The sequence below is a fragment of the Anastrepha ludens genome, chromosome 4 (genome assembly GCF_028408465.1).
Source record: "Anastrepha ludens isolate Willacy chromosome 4, idAnaLude1.1, whole genome shotgun sequence".
Lineage (NCBI taxonomy): Eukaryota > Metazoa > Arthropoda > Insecta > Diptera > Tephritidae > Anastrepha > Anastrepha ludens.
In genome coordinates, this window is record NC_071500.1 from 79,397,678 (window position 1) to 79,411,984 (window position 14,307).

Consider the following 14,307-nt stretch of genomic DNA (forward strand, 5'->3'; position numbering starts at 1 on the left):
ATGTGAAGAAATATATAAAGGGGGCGTGGCAATCGGTCAAAATGTGGCAAAAAACATAATTTTTTTGTTTTCACGGTCATAAATCATAAACGAATCAACCAAGTAAAATGAAACTTTCTTGAAGTTTAACTTTGAAATATTTACTTTCGTTCTGCATCAAAAAAAATAATTGATTTATTTGTTATTTAACCAAAATTGTTTAAACAAAAGCAGCTCTTTTTCCAAAAAAGCTGTTTGTGTGTTTGTTCGCTGTCAACTGAATGAAGCAATAGGCGTTAAGCGATAATCTCACCACACCTCATTAATGTTGAATTACATCGTATGGTGACGTATGTATGTATGTATTTACGAATCGCTCGCATTATTTCATTTCGGACATATGTACATATGTATCTATGTATGTATGTACTGAATTCCATGTAATTATATGCACATACAATTTTACAGCGAAATAAAACGCTATTTTCAGGTTCTATATTAGTAAATCGCACATAATTAAAATACAGTTTTTGAATAGTTTTTATTGATTCGGAGCGCGTTTAGTTTGCTATCGATTCCATACAATAACATTTTTTGTCATTTACTTTTTACGACAACTAATAGCTTATTTTCGAAGCGATTTCAACAAATGGGTACAACATTAATCCTTATCCAATTAAATACCTTAAATACATTGTTGCTTTCATATAGATCTATGTATATGGCTCTTTACAGCATATAATTAAAAACAATATTTTTCAAGATATTACAACAGTAATTAGTAATTGAGATCTACCGGAAAAATTGCGTTAGCTGTTGCGTCATCCGGCATTGCCGCTACTCTTTTGGAAAGAGTCTTTTGGAAAGAGGCCGAACCACACACTCTACAATGAAGCACCCGCTGAAAATCGCCACCGATGATGATAACAGCGTCTGTAGTGTTTCTAGACAGAGCAATACAGGAAAATTGATGCGTGACTGCTCATTAATAGTCTGGGACGAAGCTACCATGTCAAACAAGACGTCTGTGGAAGCACTGGATAGGACAATGCGCGACTTGCGCAACAAAAATGCACCTATGGGTGGATGTACAATTCTGTTCTCAGGAGATTTCCGTCAAATCCTACCAGTTGTGACTCGAGGAACACGTGCTGACGAAATAAATGCTTCGCTAAAAACATCCCACCTTTAGTCGTATGTCAATAAATTAGAGCTTAAAACTAATATGAGGCTTTCGTCATCTTCACGTGAGAACAGTCTATTTCCAGAGATGCTGCTAAAAGTTGGCAATGGAGAATTAATACAAAGTGAGGGAAGGATTAACCTAGAAAAACCTTTGTGTTTTGATAGACAACGTCCAAGAGTTAGTCAGTTAGACTGTTTTTCACATGGCCAACTGTATGTCGCTCTTTCAAGAGTAACCTCTAGAGAAAACATGTTTGTATTGTCTAATGACAAGAAGGCTATGAACGTTGTATATAAAGACATTCTGTAATATAGTAATTGTTGTAAAAATAAAATAAATATATATATAAAAATGCAAAAAGTTAATATGCAAAAATGTAGGGCATGAATTTAGATATCCCAAAGATAGCAGGAAATCTTCATGCTATAAAGAAAGGGGAATTGTTTTACTCCAAATTTAACGCGTGCGGGCCACGGGCAATAATGAATAAGCCAAAACTACTGGATCGATTTTAATCATTTTTTCAGTGAGTGACATAGGGTATATATTTTATACCCGTGCGAAGCTGGGCGGGTTGCTAGTATATATATAATTGGCGCGCATACCCTTTTTGGTTGTTCGGCCGAGCTCCTCCTCCTATTTGTGGTGTGCGTTTTGATGTTGTTCCACAAAATAGAGGGACCTACAGTTTCAAAAGACGACTCCGAATGGCAGATATTTTTATGAGGAGCTTTTTCATGGCAGAAATACCATCGGAGGTTTGCCATTGCCTGCCGAGGGGCGACCGCTATTAGACAAATGTTTTTCTTAATTTTGGTGTTTCACCGAGATTCGAACCAACGTTCTCTCTGTGAATTCCGAATGTTAGTCACGAACCAATCCATTCGGCTACGACGGCCGTCAATAAGTTTCTTACTAAATAAAAAAACAAAAATGTTTTAAATGATGGAAATCTTTATTTTGACCTTTAATCGCCCCATTGCTTGTCTGTTTGTATACAGCAGCTGCCTGGTTCACAAGTGTCAAATATGATTGACATACGACGCCATTTGGAACAATTGAAAACTTCTGATACGGTGATTTAAGTGATAAGTGAGGGTGATACTTCCAGGACGCAAAACAGGACAAATTGATATTTAACACTTCTAAGGCGTAGTTCGCCATATTTATGACGCGGTTGTCTACTAAAATAAATCCATTATTTTTGCGTAAAATTCACTACTTTATTTAAGATGTTTCGGATTGCCCGATTTGAGTCATATATGTACCGTTTTGTTGCATAACTTGTTGCCATTTTAAAGGCAGCAACTCATAATAAATGATTCCGTTCAAGTCATACCATATACAGTAGAACCTTCCTGGTCGTTAGCTTTGGTTTGGCCACCGTCTGAGCTGCTTCATTACGCTTTGACAACGATCGGTTTCGCACAATACTGTCGTATGTGATCCATTTTTCATCCCAAGTCACCCCAGTTTATGAAATACGTTGATTTCATTCCATTTGGGCAAGGACTCGCAGATGGAAATTCTATCCATTAGGATTTTTAATGTTAGTTGGTGTCGCACCCAAATATCGACAATGCTACGACTACTCCCATGCCGGTCAACTGCGATTATTTCTGTGATTACTGTGACGAAACCAAAATTGTTCGCAATTATCTGTTACAGTATCGGCACCATAAACACCATTCACAATTTCAGTGGTCTGGCTTGCATTTTCACCTTTATTAAAGAAAAACTGATTACGAATGCTCCCAACTTTGCCAAATCTTTTATAAATACATATAAAAGCTCTATCGATGCAAGACCAGGCTTGTAAACGACTATCTAAGCGAAAATTTCCAAAGCTTTGCAATTATATGTCTCCGGCGTATTATCAAGGAGTGTTGGCTAAACATCTACAGCAATGATAATTTATATAAAAAGTGCAACTTAGAACCAATGGTCAGCTCTATCAAATTACGAAATACCTCCATTTAGGCCACTCACTGCGAAAAGGTGCTACGGGAGCCTGCCGACAATCTCTTGATTGAAACACCCAAGGAAGCCGCCAGAGGGCTCGGCTTGAAACCGCATGGAGGAAATCATTACAAACAAAAATCATTGAATACGGGAAATCATAGCACGAATTAGAATTGCTAGCCACAAACAGGGCCAGATGGAAATGCTTTATTGAGGCCCTACGGTCCAGAAGAAGATAAAGGAAACGATGATGGTGATGATTTCATAAACATAGATAATATTTCGGTAACAAAAATATACAAACAAACATAATTTATTTTCATACATAATTTTTTTTGGCTGTGAAATTTGGCAAGGCTGTTTCAGACAGGTTACTCTCAAAAAAAAAAAACGGTAGCCACAGTTGGCGCAACATCGATGTGATACTTTCCAATGATAACACAACTGCCAAGCACTCAAATTTTGGCTTGCCCGTGGCTTGGTCATGGTCGGTGCGTGTGCACAAGTGTTTTCCAGCGACCATTTTCACTACTTTCCACTAGAATGTCCACAGTCAACAGCAGAGGTGCGTACATATGTATGTAGGTAGTACATGTAAAGTGGTATATGTATGTGTTTGTGAATGCAATGTGTGGTTAGTTGGAGGCTGTCCACTGGTGGCAGCACGCAGCAAACAGCTGTCAAACGGACACTCAATCAGAAACACGCTTTTCCTTATTCACTTAGCGGCGCAGACTCGTATCTAGCAAATACATTTTAATTGGAAAAGTAAACAAATGAAGTTACACACTGTACTCAGCAGCTAACGAGCCAACGAACTAACAAGTTTTCTTTACATGCATACATATCTACATACATACATTTTTATTCTTTTTACTACTTTACAACTTTTTCTCTGCACTTTTCTTCAATTTTCTTATACTTGTAAAGGGTAATTTTTAAGAGCTTGTGAATTTAAAATGATAATAAGCAAACGAAATATTGTTGGAATGATTTTTTGTTATTATAATGTAGTAGATAATTTTATGGTAATTTTTTTTTAATATGATATCTGGCACATGTCCGCAGCAGCTACGGGTAACATGGTCCATTCGATCATTCCAATTTTTGACTACTTTTTCCAATAAATCTGAATAATAAATCTAAATGAGTACTTGATTAGGCTATAAAAATGCGGCGCAAGGGTTGATCATTTGGCTTCAATTCTTGCACGAGCTGTACTTTATAGACACGGAAGCAAAGATCCTTACAAGAAATGGTCCTAGTAGTCGAAGGACAAAGGTCACCAAATTGGGAACGTCGACAAATCGACATTTTGGAGTCTGCTCTATGAGCTGCGCGAAGAGATTTTTTTATTTATTTATTTTTTTTTTTATGCAAAGTAAAGTTCTACAATTTGGAACCATTGTTTTGGAGTTAAGCGATTCATGATGACTTGCCAAACCTTACACAGAAATGTCAACACAGTTTGCCATTTTCAGCTGTCAGATCATAGTTATCAATATCGATAGTTCTCAATCAGTTAAAAAAAAAAAACCCTATACATATGTTTGTTCATTCAGTTTTATTTATTTTGCTGTTTTTTTTGTTTTTACAACATTTTCTCAATAGTGGTTTTCCTCCATTTTTTGTTTTGCTCTAGGTCCATTTTTATACCCGCGCACTTGTGCCCAAGGGTATCATAATTTTCTTTACATAATCGTTGTATGCTACAGCATAAAAGAGTCGAGATAGATATAGACTTACATAACGAAATGCTCAGAATGAAGGCGTCCATTTTGCCTAGTCTGTCTGTCCGTGCATATGATAACTCGAGCAAAAATTAATATATTTCCATGAAACTTGGTACGTTTTACTATTTGGCTAAAGTAAGTTGGTATTGAAAGTGTGCGAAACCGGTCAATATCCACGCCTATCTGCCGTATAACGGTAATTCCTTAAAAGCAAGTACCGTACGCAAAATTTCTCAAATTGGGCGCAAATAATGAACCTAAAAAAAAGTACGACGCAAGTAAAAGTGAGCTGCGCCACACCCACTTTTGGGCAAATGCGTGCATCTCGAAAACGTCTTAATAAAACTCCCCAAACATTGTTTACGTATTGTTTCCACCTCAATTAGATCCAAAATAATTGTGATTGAGATCAGATGAAACTCACGTCCTTTTTTTATACATATGTTAAGACGCAATTTCCATCCGTCCGTCTGATACTTCAAACAATAACTCACATTGTCTATGAGTTTGTTTGATTCCATAAACTAACAATCAGCCCAAATTTTAATAAAATGTGCGCGCGTACATAAAGTTCGGTCCGGATTGAGTTTCGTACTTCCTTACTTGTTTTCGATGCTTTTAACAGGCCGAGTGTGTGCTTACGTATGCATGTAGTAGTTGCGCCTCTTATGTGTGCGTTTCCAAGTCAGCCTTCGGTAATAGAACTGCTGTGTTTATTACTTACTTTGTTTGATATAGTGGTTGTTGTTATATGTATGTATGCGTTAGTTCAATGTGCCAGTTACAATTTTGGTAATTTCTATTTTTGCTTATATACTGCGACAACTTGGCCGAAATGGTCGCTAGCCATTTTCAACGCGCCTCAAGGCCTCTCACATTCGCACTCACACACCTAGAATACATGCATACCTACATCCATACATAGCCATGGGGGGCGAGCATGCATTCTTTGATATTTTTTTACAGTCATTTCTCGTTTACGAATTTCTCTTTCCAAGCTGGCTCGCTCTTAATTGATCTTCCTCTCTGTTTACTTTTTTATTTGGTTTTGTTTATTTTTACCTTTTCATGACATGATCTGTTCCTAACAACTGGCTTCGGACTAGAAAGCGGATTGATATATTGAATTCATCATTCACTGTCCAAAACTTAATATTTAATTTACATTATTCATATATTTTATTAAATATTATTTGCATAATATAATTTTATCTTTTACTCTGATTCGTCGGACTCTTTTGAGTGAACTAAAATGTTTAGGCATTAAATATTTAAGAAAAAAAGAAGAAAAATCATGATAATGATTTACTTATTATGCCAGTTGTTGAATGTAATTGATTCACAATAAGACTTGCTGAAGCGTTTAAACTTTATTATTAATGCTTGTGTCTTATTCATTTGTATTTATCCGTTTATATATGTATGTATGTAGGTCTTCAATTGCTAACTGATGTCTAACTGATGCAATTTTAGTGAATTCGCAGCTATGACCAGCTTTTCTGCTCTTTCGCCTATTACCAATTGGCGAGTATTGTGGGGCGTTGTCCAAGGGAATATAAATCGACAATTTTCCAGAGCTTGAAACTGATGCTTGAACAGATGAATTTGATTGAAATGATTTGGCTGCTGTACGCATTTTCCAAGTGAACATATGAAGGAATTGCATTTGAAAATATTCCAAGTTAAATTGAGAAAACTAAAAGAATGTATGTATATTGCAGTCAAAATGGTAAAAGCTCAGTGGGCGAAGCTTCAGGGTGAAACACACTTTGTATACAAGTTGTTTGGCGTAAAAAATATTCATCAGAAATATGTAAATTTAATGCATAGGTATTACCATATTTTCCCTCTGGCGCGAAAACAGAGCTTCATTTGCTCAACTGGTGCAACGCTTCATTAAATATGGTATGCATTTGCGCGTTGGGTAGCCGTTGCTTAATAAACTTCAAAACTAATGTGAAAGCATTTCATTGCAAGGTGAAACCATGGTTGCCAAGGTTGTTTTTGAAAAAAAGAGGTTTTCATTTGAAAAAAGTGCAGGAAAGGTGCCTTCTTCATGCAAATTTAAAAAACCTCCGCATCTGGCAGCTGTGGCTCTTTCATGAAAGTGCATAAATACAAATGTATAGTAGTGAAAATTTTATTGCCACCTTTTATTAGATTTATAAATGACCTTAATCGTTTAGCTGCCTAACCCGGACATTTACAGAGAAAGTGCTTAACAGTCTCCTTCTCTGAAAGGTCCATAGTCAGCAATCTGCAATGCACAGCTACGAGGTTGGGAATTGAATGACACCATCTCCATTTTGTCAGAGTTGACTCGGAGGCCGCAAATGGCAGCCCAGCGACTGAGTACAATCATAATTTTGATAATTTTGTGCTACACTTATTGGTTTATAATTAGGATTCGGTCTATTTCCAAACGTCCCAACGTTGCCAATATTGCCAGGTGTATTATTCACACTATTGTAGTTCTGATTATTCGTGACGTTTTTAGCAGCTCCGTTAAAACTTCTTTCAAAACATGTAGATTTGGTTAAAAAGTAAGAAGAATTCAATTCTGGATTTTGCCAGTGACTACCTAGGGAATTCGCCTTCTCACCAAATCGATCTATACCTGGACCACATATTCCTTGACTTTGGTCGTTGTATGTTTTTTGATTATGGGAGTTGTTAAAAGCAGAGTTGTTGTTATTTTTCTGCATTGATAACAGTTCCATTAGTGTATCAGATAACAATTTTTGAGTAGAAGGGAATGTATTAGCCGCCCTAGTACTTTCCACAGCGCCAGCTAATTTTAGAAACACCGGGTTTTCCACTTTATTTGAAAAGGATGTTTGTAGGTTTCGCCATCCCATTTTATCAGCATGTTTAAGTAAATCAGTGGTAAATTGAATAACACGGTTAAATCCCTGCACTTTAGATCTATCTAATAAGCCAGCAAAGAGTAGTCCCTTCAACTTCTCTACTGCTGTTTCCAAAAGTATGCAATTATGAAAGGTCAAAATTTGTTGTTCCAACTGACTGTTATTACAATTTTTTTCTATCATTAAAGCTTTAGAAAGTAAATCCATTATTTTAGTCCCCAAACTGCCAAGGTAATCTTCTAAAGCTGTCAAAAGTCTGATGATTTCCAAAATCTAAGCCATGACTGAGGGAAACGGTCCCGATACCATCAGAACCAATTCATCGGCGTATGCTACTACTTTAACCCCACCCTTATTTAGCATTATCAGAACTTCCTGGTATCATATTTTGGTCTCTAGTAGCGCTCAGTGATGTGGCTGGTTGACAGAAAAAATACAGTCACTTACAGACTTGTTTCACTAGTTTGCGTTTTTCAAAGTCATTAGAAGCCCACTGGGTATTTTCTGGGCAACTTCGTTTTATAAACTTTTTATTTTGAATTTGTCTTAACTCAAGTTGGTTATGCTATTCAGTCCTGAACTTGCGTATGTATGTGTGTTAAGTATAATATAAAGTTGGATGTGAAAAGTAAACTTTATTTCCATGATAATTGTCAGGTTGTTAGACTACTTTTCCTTTTAAGGCTAAACTTTTGCGCGCATATGACGAACGGACAAGTTTCGTTGTGTATTTTAATGCGAAATTTTAACTTTTTTGTTTCTAGCTTATCTTTTTTCCAACAAAAACAAGTATGTGCATAAAATTACTTAAGTGGTATATTTTGAACATACGTACATATATTAATGTAATATACTAAATAGGAACGGTAAACTGCTTTATGTTGCTGTATGAAATCAACGAGTATACTATTGTACCCCAGCAGAAAAAATATTAATGCTAGCAAAAAATTTAGCAGGTTTATAATAAAGTATATTATAGTAATAGATATATAAGAGATATGTAGATATAATAGATACCAAGCCAAATATTGTTCTAAAAAATTGACCATATACAGGGTGGGCCATATAGCGTTTGCTTTTTGAATCACCTATTTTTTTGAGAATGGTAACACAAATGACATGTCAAATGTATTCATAATTTACTTAAAGGTTTGTCATTTACGAAGTGGGACGCTATACGCTTGAACAAAATTGGGAAATATTGAAAACCTATTTCCAAAATGGTGAGTCTTCTTCTTCCTTTCTGATTTTCACATCGGTGGCTACGTCAATAAGCAAAATTGTCGGATTTGAAGCTCAGAAAATCCACACGTTACTGTAGAGAAGCAAATGCACCAACAACGAGTCACTGTTTGGTGCGGTTTTTGGTCTGGCGACATCATCGGGCCATTTTTTTCGAAAATGAGCGAGGAGCCTCGGTTACAGTAAACTGCGAGCGTTACCGTGACATGCTCAACGAGTTTTTGTTTCCAAAAATTGAAGAGGATGACATGAACGACATTTGGTTTCAACAGGACGGTGCAACTTGTCACACTGTCAAAGTTACACTCGAACTTTTGACTACCGTTTTTGAATTCCGGTATCAATTGGCCGCCTCGGAGCTGTGATTTAAGCCCGTTGGACTATTTTTTGTGTGGAGCCGTTAAGGACAAATGCTATGCGAACCATCCAGACACGATTGATGCTTTAAAACACGAAATCGAAGTTTCCATTCATGAAATTGGAGTCCAAACAATCGAAAATGTGCTTAAAAATTGGGTTGGACGAATGGCCTACTGGAAAGCCAGTTGTGGCAGTCATTTGAACGATATTATTTTTCATTCATAAATGACAATGTTCAATCTTCAAAAACAAAAAAAAAAGTTTGAAAAAATATTGATTAGTTTTTTTTTATAGTCGATTCAAAAAGCAAATTTTACATGGCCCACCCTATAGAAGAACCTTACCTCCGTGTTCTTAAAAAAGTGTTTTGTATTTTGGCACTCTGGATATAAGTAAGCAGCTCAGTTTTTCTATTTGTTTTTTTTTTTTTTTTATTTTGTAGTAAACATTTATTTCCGAAGTTCTTTTTTGAATTTCGAAAGTAAAATTCTGAGTTTAAATTTCATATGAAATTACAAACAAAAAAGGTCTTTAGAATTCGTGATGGTAGTGAGAAATTTCGTAATCTATTGAATTGTCAGTTGGTTAATAGGCGACCGAAAAGTGGTAATGGCACTACCTGCTTATAGCATCTTTATTCATACTGAACTCTGTTTTTGTTGTAAATTTCTGCCAAAATAGTTATGTGTTTTCTCCTGCCACTTGACACCATCATTTAATTGAAGCATGACTTAACACTGCGTTGAAGTTTTTCTTTAACGTTTTCTGGCGAACAAAAATATTGGCTTGTGTCTCTTTTGAAGAATATGTGCGATTTGTATGCTTTTATTATGGTAGATAAAAGAGGCTTGAGAAAGAGTTAAATACATACTCATACGAGTATGTGTATGTATGTATATTAACTAAAATACACATCAGAGTAGAATGAAGAATAAAAGTTCTGAAATATGCCCACTGTAAAGTTTTATTAACTTTTTATTGTTGTTTTCTTCACTCTTTTTCTTGCTGTTTGCTTCGTTTGCCTTTTTGATTGAATCACGAACTAACCGGCTAATGCGGCATTTAACACATGTGCTTGGCCACAATCTACATACATATTTACATACCAGCAAGTACATATTTACATGCATACATACAAACATTTTCAATATAGCAGCCCAAACATGGTGTGACGGAAAGACGTTAATGGGGCAAAACGAAGGAGGTACGTACTCACCTTTGCTGTTTCCGCTGTGTGGTAAGCCGCTTAGTGCTGCTCTTTCTTTGCAATTGTTGCGATTTTATTGTACTTATTCTGCGTTAAATGTTCTTCGTTACCTTAGTTGCTTTTGCATGAGCGTCACCTCAATAGCTTGGGGTAGGTTGCTCACGCTTGTGTCCGATTTGAGACACTTAATGGATTAAATGTATATAAAACGGGGAAAACACATGTTTGTTGCTGTTTTGTAGAAAGATTTATAATTTACTGAAATTACGTCAACATTTCTTTAGTAATACATATACAAATATAATTAATACAATTGTGATAATTAATTAGTACTTATTTCAAGACGAATTAGGAGCGATTTTGCAATGCAAAACTCTGATTTATCAATTTTTTATACAAATAGTTGTCGTATACTCTTTCGGTAACTTTTCTAAACTCTTTTAACTTTTTTCGTACGCTTCTTTCCACTGCAACACTGAGCAACTGCAAAAAATCACTTAAAAAATTGGCAAGGGCAGTGGGAATAGCTGACCGAAACTACATCAAGACTACACCGTGCATGGCCAATTTCTGTCTGCGTTGCCCTCACATCACACACTTACATACATATGTATGTATATGCAATAATTTATTACAACATCACTAAATATGTGTCATACCTTTTCATTTAGTTTAACCATATTATGTTTTCAGTACATTAAATCATTTACAAAATTTTCTGAAATTAAAAAAAAAAAAAAAAAACATCTATTGAGCACAAATTTAGCACATTAACCGTTACACATACGCCCGTATTGGCTCAAGCTGTGGTATACGCGCATACGCTAGCTTTTCACATCCGCAACGCATCGACAACAAATTCCAACTGGCCGTTGTAAACGCAATTAATGTGCACAAGTGCAGTCCAATTGGACGCCAATGTCGCCAGCGCTGCAACTTGTTTTCTGTCGGCTTGGCAGCGAAGCACCGAAACGACTGCATTGCGAGCCCGAATGAATTGTGGACTGTGGGCTGTTAGTTACTGCATTTACGCTGGTAATACAAGTAATAATACAGCGAACCGAAATTGTTATTGGCGTCAAAACAGCAGCCGTATAAACAACCTTTAAATGCAGCAGAAAAGAAGCTGCAATTGCTTTTGTCATAGCAGCACTAGCAAGCTGAGGATAATTACGTTGTGCAAAATCTTTGACACCCTCGTCACAATAATTGACTAATAAATTTCCTAGAGATTTTACAGCAGCTAATGTCTATTGATTTCAAAGTTGTTTGTGCAAAATATGTACGTTCTTTACGACTAATATTTTTAATATCTTTATCTATTTATTGATCTCGAAAAGGAAAATTCAATTCAACATATCATTCTCAAAATAAAAACTGTTAAATAAAACGCTGTACGTCCAACAAAAAAAATAGTTTTATGCATTCAAAATAAGTGATCTTAATGTGACACACAATATTGTCCATTAGACACTGATAGTTAATTTCCCAAAAAATGGGCGGAACTCATACCCATGATTCAATAATAAAAGATTTGCTCAGTAAGCAGCTTTCTCATTCCCTCTTGACAAATCGGCTCCCTTAGCAAGACACTGGGTTGCTAGCTCTAGAAATTTTGACTAAAAGTGGGGGAAAAGTAAAATTTGTAGAAAAAACATTTCATTTTCAAAATGGACTGCTTACGAGCAACAACTCGCTCAAGAGTTTTCATTGGTATGTTCAGGACTATGGTAGTATGCCATGGAATACATACCGCTTAAGTCAGGACATGATAGAGTATTTGACGCAATCCGAGATCGAGCTGGAGAATTTACAAACCTTTATTTCTTATGATGTGGTGATTTAAACGGAACTCATGTTTTGCAAAGAGCTAGCGTTTTCTAAAGAGTTGCAGCAGGGAGAATTATGGAATAGTCCCGACGCAATCGATTACATTGCAGACCTCATTATAAAAAAGTTGGCAGAACTTGTTTCCAATGAGCCCACCTTCCTATGGATGGATAAAGTGTCCAGAGGAGGCTTAGAAAAGTACAGTACCACGATGAAAGAGCTTCTCAAAAAAACCATCTACCGGAATCGGCTTAAAACTGTAGGGCCTTCCAATTGTGAAACGCGCGCTACAAATAGGAGGGGGATCTCGGCGAAACACCTAACAGAATTGTACGTGCCAATTATTTATTTATTTTTAACAAAATAGTTTCATATTGGCGAAACTTCGCGATTGGTTTTAAATTTAAAAATTAATTCATAAAATAAAATCTTGGATTATGTGCAATAATTTCTGGTTTTAATATTAGACTTGGCAATTTCCGCTAATCACTTCTATCTATACCATTATTTACATTCAAATATTAATTAAAATTTATTTTTTAAACCGTTCGCAGTTTGTTTCCATTTAAGTAACAAAATACTATTTTGCTACCATTTTTCCCAAAAAGGGTTTAATTTTTTCGTTCTTAATTACAACCTTTTGTAAGGGAGAATTGAAAACTTTAATTTATAACTTTATTCATAAGGATATTTTCATCGAAATAATGCATCAACAGCGCTTTGTTAACACACATTTTTGTAGAAGGTTGTAGAAATTCGTAAATGACAGCACAAGTAATCCTCGTGTTCACCAAGTCCGACTAGTCAAGAATATTGCTGTTTTTGCCGATGCCTTGATTTTTAAGTTTGGTTTAAGTACGAAGTCGAGAAGTAATCGATGAAAAAAAATATATATTTATAAGTTTTCCCCAGTTATATATCGGCGAACTATGCCAAATTCCCTATAAGATGGCTCTTGGAATCTTCGCTGATGATAAGAAAACAGACCTTTGGCCGAACTTTTATACATTTTGGATGCAAACCAAATATGGGATGGTCACACTGTGATTATGTTCAAAGATTCCGTTAAAAACTGGAAGAAACAAGCTTCTGCGTGAATCTTCATCGTCTCGATAACGAACACAATCATCTGCTTTCTTTTTCTGAAAATTGCAAGAAGTCTATTAAAGTGGTATGAAGTCTATTTAAGTATTTAGTATAAATTTCAATTCAAACGTAAACTTAAAAAATCGAAAACCTTTTTAATGATATTGGTTTCCCTTGTTTGTTTTAACACGTGTTGTTTCGGCGAAATCGTAAGTGGTTCAAATAAACAGAGAAAGAAAGTGGTTTGAGATTAACCGACCAGTGTAGCCACAATTGTTTCGAACAAAAGACTGAAATCTTCAGAGCTAAATATGTACATAAATAAAATGTAAACTTTGCCATTAAACACAATTTAACTCAAATTATTTCCTCAGCTGGTTTTCCAGCTGGCATTTATGTAACCAGTGACAACTTCGATTTACTGTTTCAACTCTTGAGTCGTCTCTGGATTATTGGCATCGCTCAAAAAATAGTTTAATGGAGTTATATCGCAGCTTCCAGGTGTTCAATTAAACTCACCATTTAGATTCATTATTTAATTTTCGATATCTTATTTTAATATTTCCTAACTTTGTTCATCGAAAAACGACCAATACATTTTATTTTAACTTCCAAAGTAAACAAATTATAGTTCAAGTTCCAAATACTGAGTGGGCCACACTGTATATGATGAGAGGTAATACAAGTTTTAATACTACTTTGATGTTATTGAGTAACTTCAATTAAAAAATTGTAAATCCTAACCTTAAAAATAAGGTAGAATTTCTTCACATTTCATATGAATTCAATTGCAGAAGTTAAAATTTTTGTATTCACTCGATTTTCGATAGATCTGAAATAACGCCAGTAGGTCGA

At 35.5% G+C, this 14,307-nt stretch overlaps 1 protein-coding gene across 4 annotated transcripts in view; it reads right to left on the reverse strand.

The window, feature by feature from the left end:
- LOC128859955 (uncharacterized) overlaps nucleotides 1–11,396 on the reverse strand; it is a 451,250-nt gene extending 439,854 nt beyond the window's left edge. Inside the window, exons 1-2 of one of the 4 annotated variants that reach the window (XM_054097133.1) lie at nucleotides 11,196–11,396; nucleotides 10,546–10,767 (exon numbers count right to left, since the gene is read on the reverse strand). The gene's annotated coding sequence lies outside the window, so the exon portion shown is untranslated. Of the gene's footprint in view, nucleotides 1–10,545 lie in introns of all 4 variants that reach the window. The other 3 variants (XM_054097132.1, XM_054097131.1, XM_054097130.1) reach the window with 3 other exon arrangements.
- Nucleotides 11,397–14,307: the final 2,911 nt, after the last annotated feature.